The sequence below is a fragment of the Hyposmocoma kahamanoa genome, unplaced genomic scaffold (assembly GCF_003589595.1).
Source record: "Hyposmocoma kahamanoa isolate Upper Pololo Valley unplaced genomic scaffold, ASM358959v1 245, whole genome shotgun sequence".
NCBI classification, from domain to species: Eukaryota; Metazoa; Arthropoda; class Insecta; order Lepidoptera; family Cosmopterigidae; genus Hyposmocoma; species Hyposmocoma kahamanoa.
In genome coordinates, this window is record NW_020653762.1 from 141,928 (window position 1) to 152,741 (window position 10,814).

The following is a 10,814-nucleotide window of genomic DNA, read 5'->3' on the forward strand; positions in this document are numbered from 1 at the left end:
GTTATTATTCTAAGGGTTTTTTATGATATCTCAAAAAAATATTTTATCACTTAATCGCTGATTACTTAAATAAAGTAGCAATAACTTCAAAGTCTATTAGAAAGACGCTTGCCTGATCTGGGAATCGAACCGACCTAATGTAAAAATAAAACCTCCTTTATTTTTATGATGCCGGTCGAAAGGGTCAATTACAAGGATTAATTCTTTATAAACATGCTTATATGAAAAACATTTTTAATTAAATTTGACTGAGAATTAAAAGAAGATAATAAAAACATGTTGTCTTGATTTATGATATATGAAATAAATATTATGAAAAAAAAAAACTCTTACTTATACTTGTCAGGGGGGTTGCCTTACAGATGAATACCAATATTTATTCAAAGTAAAGATTTTAAGTGTTCATTTTGTGTGTGTGCTCCAATTAATTTAAGGCTTCATAGTCCTCTCCATTTGATAAAATCGCAGTAGATCTCCATTTTAGTACCAGTAGAGCTACTTCTGAAAGGGGTCCAGGGAAATGTATATTTTTTTATAATACCAAGTGACGGGACGAACAAGTCGTGCGCCTGGTGGTAAGCGACACGCCTGTCCATAATAGTTGCAGTGCAACTCAAATCTTTAAATCGCAAAAGATCTTAGGGTCACTGCTACAGCGCCCGTCAACTTCAAACACAAATTAACAAGTCCCATGCGCCTGCAATTTCACCTTAACTTTCTCAACCGGAACGCAGTAATGCGCACATTGCTGCTTGCTGGCAGAAATAGGTAGCAGTAGAACTCCTTGTGAGAGAGTTAGCCCAGGGAAATATTGCCACTTTACCTTAGGTAAGGGGTTATTTAAGGATCGCAACAAGCGAACACAACAGAATTTTGTAATCAAATTTGATATAACTTTCGAAGCAGTAACTGAACGCTCGTCAAGGGCACATTACGTTGGCCGGGGATTATATTTTTAACTGACTTCAAAAAAGGAGGAGGTTCTCAATTCGACTGTATGTTCTTTTTTTTTGTTTTTTTTTTTGTATGTATGTTACGCGATAACTCCGGTATTTGTGAACCGATTTTCATGATTATTTTTTTGTTGGAAAGGGGGTACTTCCATAGTGGTCCCATTTCATTTTGAAAGAAATCATCCACCTCAAAGGGTAGCTGTTCACGCATGAAGATTCATTTTTATAAATAGCGCCTAACTTTAATTTAGGAGCAATTATTTTAATGGTTGATTTTGCTATTTCTCCAATTCAAGGCGTTTTTCCCTCGATATACTTTGAGTAGTGTCGTAGTGAAAACCTATTTTTATTATCTCCGGTATCAAATCCTGTATAGTAGCGAACTAGGGGATATTTCAATGAAACTTAGCAAATAGACGTAATTCCACGTACTTTTGAGGTCGGTTTTTTTATGAATCAATCAACTAACACCACATGCATGTTATTTCATCCCTACTATAATTTGACGAACTTTTTGTACGAACTGAAAAAGGTCAAAAAGGACGTTCAATTTTGAATTGTACTTCCATAAGAAACCACCATTGTGCAGCGCTTAATGGCACTATTCCTGTAAACCAATTGCCTTGCAACCTATTGCCAGTATATATATTACTATCAACTACAAATCATCCTTAATTTCCTTAAGATCCTCATTATCTTCTACTTGGGTCTGGCGGCTACAGTGCTGGGGAAATTATATGCACATGGGAATGGGAATCAAATGGAAAACCAACTTATGTGTCAGATTGACAGGTGCAGTAGCTGTGTCGCTTAGATTTTTAACCGACTTCAAAAAAGGAGGAGGTTCTCAATTCGACTGTATGTTCTTTTTTTGTATGTATGTTACGCGATAACTCCGGTATTTGTGAACCGATTTTCATGATTCTTTTTTTGTTGGAAAGGGGGTACTTCCATAGTGGTCTCATTTCATTTTGAAGAAAATCATCCACCTCTAAGGGTGGCTGTTCACGCAGAAGATTCATTTTTATAAATAGCGCCTAAATTTTACTTAACGAGCAATTATTTTAATGGTAGATTTTGCTATTTCTCCAATTCAAGGCGTTTTTCTCTCAATATACTTTGAGTAGTGAGAACCGATTTTTATTATCTCCAGTGTCAAGTCCTGTATCGTGGCGAACTAGGGTATATTTCAATCAAACTTAGCAAATAGACATAATTCCACGTACTTTTGAGGTTAGTTTTTAGTACTTTGTACTGAGATTATTGAATTTGATTTTTGTCGCTATTTAAAGGTCTGAGTGACACTGCAACTGGTATGGGTGTCGCTCAACACGCACCAAGCGCACGACTTCTTCGTCCCGCTACTCGGTAGTAATGTGATAATTTGTGTTATAGTTGGTTTATTTTATATATACTTTAACTGTATAAAAAAATTATTGACCCCGAGTCGGTAATTAAAAAATAACTTCAATCATCTCATCAATGCCCATCCATCCATTTTCAAACTACTCTATTATTAACACCTTAGCGCCAATTTGAAAGGAATCACCACAAATTAACACTTTGGGAAAAAAATAGATTACAAAAACCGGATTCTGTTCATTTACCCGATTAAGTACAAATTGGATGCTCGGGGCGATAATGACACGCCGATATCGTGAGCAAATTGCTGCCAATAATGCTATTCAACATTCAACAGGTTGGACAAGGATCATGGTGACGAGGGACGAAAGAATAATGGAGATCGCCGTGCGGCGTTCTCACAAACACAGTAAGTATATAGTACTCCTGCGTAAGTCGTGTTTTGCGACGTGAGTTGCGAGATCTGGCGGAAGCATTGGTAAAAGGTTTACGTACATTTTGGTGGCAGTAGAGCTCCTTGTGAAAGAGTACTAGTACCAAGGAAGTACTACCACTCCCCTATTTTGTCCCCTGTCGCCAAGAGGTTTTGAAGGGTAAAAGCTGATTCGTGTTCCACTGTGCCGAGTCCGGGCCGTCACCGTGCTGTGTCGTTACCACCGTGTCGTTAGTCAAAGCCAAATAATCATTTATTTCATAGGTAAAATTTTTACACTTCAAAACATTGACTTACAAATAAATGGACGACGGGTCTAATACAAAAACCACGAAAAAAATGTCCCAAGTCAACCTATTTAAATGTAGTGACATGTAAAGGTATATGAAAATGCTAAAACGTTGAATTTAAATTGTAATGTCATCGCAGTACTGTCTAATTTTGCTTGCTTCGCTGTCAGTCGAACAAACGAAAACTAAAGCGTGAATGACGCTCTGTATACGATTTTAACGCCCTATAAGTTCGGACACTTTTTAGCGCGGACCCGACGTTTATATAATTGTAAGTCAATGCTTCAAAACGTCATTTTTTAAGCTACTTTTTAAACTACTGCTCGTTCACTACGCTGACCTCATTGAGAAGAACGAGCAAGAAACTTAGGGATAGCTCTTTACAAATAAACTTATGCTATGGAATACACTTTGAATCGTAATTGGGTGCAATCTAGACTCTTGTTGTCTTTCCATACTTCTTTATCTAAAACATACTCTTCAATTTTGTAATATGACTTTTACGTTACCACCATGCGCCGACCAGGTTTTGTTTTGTTTTTTTTCATTTTGCTCTTCAATGGTAAGGTTGTGTTATTAATGCAATTTCCACAACTTGAGTTGGCAGATATTGCAATTGCTCCTGATATCGTAGTATAGGTAACACAAATTGAAACTAAAGAAACAAGATGTTGTGTACATCCTGTCTGGAGAAAAAGAGAAGGAGAATTAGTCACGCTCTACAAAGATTAATAGATGATGAGTGCATTTTGCTCTAGCGCTGTCCACTACACTATAGTTCAACGTCGACTACCTGCTGGCTGCGGGCTGGGTTGGAACCGGGAAAAAATACTCGACACCAAGCCCCGACTGTGGCTAGGACGTGACACGGACTGGACCCGGTCTAACATGAAATTCATACTAAAGCATATACAGGCCCCGGCACTATGTAACATGAATCGGCCTTAAGGGTGCTGGTGAAATTACAAACACATAGGACTCTCAACTTTCAGGGGGATCGCGATTTAAAATGACACTACAATTGCTATAGACAGGCGTGTCGCTTACCTCCAGGCGTGCGATTTGTTTGTGCGTCAGTTGATGAACCAATTAAAGTGTTTTTTGACGACACCAACAGCGCGTGGCTGTTCCCACAAGGATTCGGTCCACAAATGTCTATCAATAGAGGTTTCCAATTTGTATTTTCTCCCATAATCAAAATTCGGCCATAGTAGTCACCATTCGAGGGAAAAACTTAATATACCGATTCATCTTGGCGTCGAATGGGTTAATGCCATCTAGCGGATTTTGAGGGAACTACAAAATCCTCATAATTGGTTAGGACAGTCCGTTACATAATAGTACATTGTGTATTATGGGCGGCTAATAAGAAATTATTAAACGAGATTTTGTGACTCGATATTCGTAATTTTTACCGCCCGTGCTACATACAATGTTTTTCATCACATGTGCGTGGTAATAGATACAACAATAATTTATTTCTTGTATGAATAAATATTACTTCAAACACAATATTTACGGATGTTGCAAATGGCGGGTTTTGTGTATTTTTTTAAACAGATTGCCAGCATCATTCCACAGATTGTAGGTATCTACAACTCACACTATGTATTAGATGTAGAATGTGAATTCACAAATAAATTTAGTAAAATGTGGTTAAATTACAAATTACTAGTTTTTTTTTTTCATACACTTGAAACTTATGCAAAATACATTCAGATTCTTTGAGGATAAAAACTTTTTGCTTAATCTTGGCATATAAGAGAAGTACAGTGTAAATAAAATAAAAAATCTATTACCACCCTAGGATATTTGTTTATTATGAAAAATAGCCGCTAGTCGATTTTAATGACGGCTTTTTTGCAAACTAAAAGGTATTTGAATTTATTATTTAAACGGAAGTACTAACAGCTTCTTTGGAATTCCGATGTCTTTTTTATGCAGCGTATCCACAGCTTTCCTTCGACTCCTACGCACGTATTAACGCATCGAGGTGCAAAGAACGATTATTGCTAAACGGTTGGCAGTGGCCACTTACCCGCCTTTACATGGTCTTTAGCCAGCAATCATGTTGGCAACATTGGCTGTTTTATTTTGTTAAATTGTTCGGAGCTACCAACTTAAGAGTTCCAGTCTAGAAAATTACGAAGTATCTTTTTCATATTTTTGAAATGGAGCATTTGACATTTTCTACGAATAGTAAGTTTCTAACATTGTACATTACATACCGTAGAAAACTTACATGTTCTTGTTAGGTTTTAGGTTACTTATTAAAATAGTCGTGTTGATAAACTTTTTGTACTCCTGTACTTTATACTGTCATATATAATTTCTAGAACCATATTACAAAGACGCTCTTTTTAGTTCTTAAACAAAATTCTATTGTCTATGGTACTAGCTACTAAATTGAAAAATTTGATTATAGTTCTGGACACTGAAATAAAATGAGTTTCAAATAGAGAACGTCGTATTTCTGCTAATTAAAATTTCAACTATGACGCTACTCAAACGCTCTACTCCCTCCTGAATGGTTAAAATATAAGCGGTACTTGGCCAATCACGGGCACTTCTATTCTATCTCTTTGGTTTTTTTGTTTTTTGCGTTTGGTCGGCTTCCATTTGAGTTTGTTGTCGTGGATTGTTAACAAAACATACATTAAATTTTGGTTGTTTAATTATTTTATAAACTTTACAGTTCAATATGTTTAGTGATATCAATACATCATTATCGTCAAACTTTAGAACGTTCCACAGCTGCGCAAGAACCTTTAAGGAAAGGATATAGGGCACAGTCTGCCCCGCTTTACAAGTTTTACAAGGAATGTGAGCCTTCTTCAACGTAACGGTTTCATAATGACGTTTTTCTTCAACGTTAGCTAGAGACATTCACAAATAAGGTAACTTAGAAATTAAAGTCCTAAATATATTCCGCCACAGATATTGGTACGATCGCAGTGGTCTACCATACCGCTGATGTAACAACGTCAAACTGCAATTATAACTTTGTTCTCTCGAAAGAAATTACCAATAATTGGCTCTTTAACACTGTTGAATATTCTGTGCGTAAAATTTATCAATATCAATTGCAGAGCTTCTTTTCTTATGACTTTCGACGTAATTGCTTTCAAGAAAGGGGTAGATGCCCCGTGGGGAGAAGAGTTTTATTTTATCCGCTCACGCGATACATGCAGCCGTAGACGCGTACCACACCTAGAGGTGCCGGTGATGATTTTATACCGTTTTATCGGATATCGAAGTTATAACAGGTAAAAGAACTAATATTAATTGCTATTTCGGTAACTACTCTAGCAAACCATAAAGTTTTTAATGCCTGAGTCTGTCATTTAAAAAAATAAACAACTTCAAAAATACGTCACGACAATCTGTGTTATTGTTTGGGCGGGTGATTTCGGTGTTTATTTATTGAATACTCTGAATATAAATGTTTATAAACTATACTTTAAGGAGTAATTTCATGGTAAACGTTAGAACCACACAAACGGAATATTATCATATTTATCCAAGTACACCAAAAATTTCATTAGTGCTTTTTAAGTGCAGGATTTGCGGTGTATTACTGCTTTTTATTTGAGATGTTTTTGTTGGTAGTACGGAGGGTATTTATTAGCAATGCAGAATAATAATTCTTATTTATAAAAACTTGTATTTAAACTGAATGCTTTTCTGATTTGCGAAACCAAATAGCCGCCATTTTGCGGTAGGAGGAGCGCACCGCGTGAGCGGTTATGATATCAAGCGTATTAAATTGCAAAGATCTGAACTGAAGAGACATAAGTTGAGGAGTCCCCCATGTGCTTGTAATTTCAGCAGCACCCTTTCAAATCGGAACTTATTATAAAAAATAAAAAAATAGGTAAGGCAGTACTTGCCTGGACGAACTCTTTCACAAGGACCTCTACTGCTAAACTAAACTGCTGTCTCAGTGTGAGGGGTGTAGTGGCAGTGTCCTTCGAGTCTGGGCGATTTAAAGCCCTGAGTGACACTGCAATTTCTAGTGTCGACTTATTATCCCGACACTTGATATGATAAAAAAATGATAGACTAAATTCTTGACATTTGTCTTCAAAAAGGTTACAAATTCATTTAACGAACAAAGTATACACTTCTGTTACAACATCGCTGTTAATATTCAACATTTGCCGTTTACGAAGTTTGAAGGTATTGTGTTACATAAACTTTATACAAAAGGTTATTAAACAAGTTCTTCTTACTTTGACAACAAAATTCCATTGGATTCCAAGGTTTTACGTATCTCTTTCAGGTTATTCCTAAGTAATTTGTGTAATGACTGTTGTAAGTGATAAATCGTACTTGGTTATATAATAAAGAACCATGAAATCATACGTTAAAATTTCTTTTATCACATGAACGTTATAAAAATAAAAAAAACAAATTTTGTAGGTATATGTGAAATTTTATAACTCTCACATTTAAGCACAAAAACGATATAAACAAATTATGTTCATAGAATCTTTAAATATCTCCCAAATATGTTTTCATCACACTTGCGCCTAAATAGGACGATTGCATGCAGACTAACTTGACTATAATGCCCCAAATAAAACCCTCGGGCCTTTAGGCTTCATAGTCCTTTCCATTTGATAAAATCGCAGTAGATCTCCATTTTAGTAGCAGTACGGGATGAACAGGTCGTGCGCTTGGTGATAAGTGACACGCCTGTCTATAACTGCTGCAGTACCGCTCAGAACTTTAAATCACAAAGATCTGAGAGACACTACCACTGCCCCCGTCACCCTGAGATATAAATGCTGTTGCCACCGCGCGTGATGCACCGCGCTCCGCTGCCCATCCCTCCGCCTCGGCGGAAACGTCACCCGTACGCACGTCAACCCCCACACGTGCATACGCCGCTGTAGCCGCTTCAAACAGCCAACCCGCCACTTTGAAACATGATCGGCGGCAATCTACTAAGGGATAAAGTAATCCCCGTGTGCCTGTGTCTGAAGTTGTAAAAGCACAGAGGCAGATGGACCGGTGCGACGAGAACGGCTTCATAAAAGTAGAGAAGAAGAAGAAGAGGAAGCCCACCAGCCGTAACCAATGTGGTACAGCACCGACAGGACCGAACTTCCTGCTGCGTCCGGCCACACCGACGACTCTGCTGTACCTGTTGCGGCTGCATTACTCCACGAAGTCTGAGGAGATAGTGGAGTATATTAGGCATAAACCCAAATACACCCTGAGGGTCGAGCGGTTGGTGTCCCGTCACAATGTAAATTTCAATTCGTTTGTGGTGAGAGTACCGACAGAGAGAGATCTGTTGACCTTCATGAAGGAAGCATTTTGGCCAAATTTGGGGGTCTTATATCGACGGTTCCGCGGCCGGTTACCAGGCACCAGATTGCGCCACACTTCACGACAAGTGCAATTCGTGTTAGACATGGGGAATAGCGTTACATTTCTATCGCCGTGACTGTCGCTCCGGTTCCAAAAAAATCACAGTGATAAATCATCCTGATTTTGTCAGGACTGTTACTTCCGTGACCTTGTCACGCCTATAACTTACATCACGATATACGGTTTTAGCCAGCGGCTTCTTTCTAATACTGATAGCCGTTTTTTATAGAATGATTTAAGTTTTTACTCCCTTTGTTATAAGTTTCAATTCCATTCCAAAAGTTGATTTTGTATTTAATGTAATTTTGTTTGTTACTTATTTATTGCGAATCTTTGGATTGTTAAAAAAAGCAATAAAGTGTAATGTAATTATATTTCCAGTAGAATACACAAAGTAGATTATACATAAATATAAAATACCAACTCTTCCTATAATAAAACAAATATACAAAAATATTTTACTTTGTTCATAAATAGGTTTATAATAACTGCTGCAGATTTTTTTCATCCGCCCTTTCTAGTAGCATAAGCACCTACCTAAAGTCATCCTATTTCATACACTCCCATCGCCGAAATGGCCCGATTTGAAGAGAACTACAACGAGTGGCGCGCTCAGTCACCACGGAACGGAGATCGCGCATTGTATCAAATACGTATGTCGTGATGTGAGTGACGGAGATAGCTATTGGAACGGAAGAACACCTATCTGACTTTGGAACGTCGTTTCTTCGGAACGAGTCACGGTGATACTGTTTGACGGCGGATGATCGTGATTTTTTCATCGTGACGTTATTTATCACCCACCTCTAATTCGTGTAGATTAGTTAGAAATAGTGTTTTATTGTGTTGTATATTAATGTTGTCTTTAAGGTATATGTTATATGGGTCATGTGACCTGAAAAAAAATAAATGAAATAAAATAAAAATAAATTGATAAGTCTCATGTGCAATACAACACCAAATGCCTGGTCTCTAACCAAGGAATCCCCGCACTATGGGTACCAGAACAATGAAATTCACTCTGGGCCACTTCCTAGGACACCCAGACCAGAGCCAATTTAGAAAACCTCGTTTCTCAAATGTTCCTGTCACGAATCGAACCCAGTAAGTTCCTCTGCAAATCATTAAGCCACTGATGTCGTCGAAGGTGTAAAAGCTACTTAGTTACTCAAGCATTTCAAAATTTTCAGCTGTTTCTACTTTGTCAAAAAAAAATACATTTTGTTTAATTTACATTTTTTAAACAAATTTTGAATAAGGTTGTACAAAGCCTATGTTAAAAAATGTTAATGCAATTGTTATTTTTATAATTCTGCTAAATAAGCCGACATGATTGTGCATATAAAACGCTTGTTTCCGGTGTAAGGAAGAGCCTACAAAAGGTATACTACTACATAAGGTATAGAATTATATAGAATTACTTCTGAGAATTCATTAATCAGGAATAAATGAAATAAATAAAGAAACATCGTGATTAAATTACCAGCACAAAGCAATTTCCGATTTCCGTCACCGTAATGACATGTAATTATGTATTAGCCACCCAAAGAAGGAATTCCAGGAAAATGGCAGACAGGAAAAATTGTACTGCTCCATTAAACATCCGCATTTTAAATAAGGAATTATTTTTTTCTGTGGACATCGTTATTGCCGTAGAGTAAACAAATATGTAACATGTTAGTGAAGTTTGCTTTTGTGTTTACGAAAGAGTTGACTCTCGGAGACAATTGATTGAAGCTGAGAATTTTCAGCAATATGACATTTCAAAACTAGTTTTCTAGTAAGATAGATGACACAGGTTTCGACAGAGTTAAGATTACAGCCACACATACTATAATCAGGTTGTAACTATACCGTATTGTATACTGTATTTAGGCAACGTAACTAATAATTTTGTAATTTGTGATGGAAAATAAACGTTTTTACTTTACTGTTGAATAACCGCAATTCTGAATAAGGCGCAAACGGGACAAGTTAACAGCGGACCCCACACTAAGTTCAAGGTTTGTATCGCGGGTCTCAAAATGATAAGACAAGCTATTTTCACTATTACGTGAGCCAATTAGCACAAACACACATTAGTTACAGAATGAAATTTAATTTGAAACGATATTAAGTTATAATATATTATTGATTGGTAAAAGATTAGATTTAAAAAAAATTAGATTGTTAGAAACATTATTAAATCATTCTGACATTATCAAAACATTATTTCATTATTATAACACATTATCAAAACATTATGAAATTATGTAAAAAATATTAAATTATTTAATTACTTAATATTGAATTAATAAAACCTTGGTTTCTGATCTTGAGTGTTTTGTAGAGATGTGAAAACATTTGAGCGTGAAGATGAATGTGTGTGTGTGTGTGTGTGTGTGTGTGTGTGTGTGT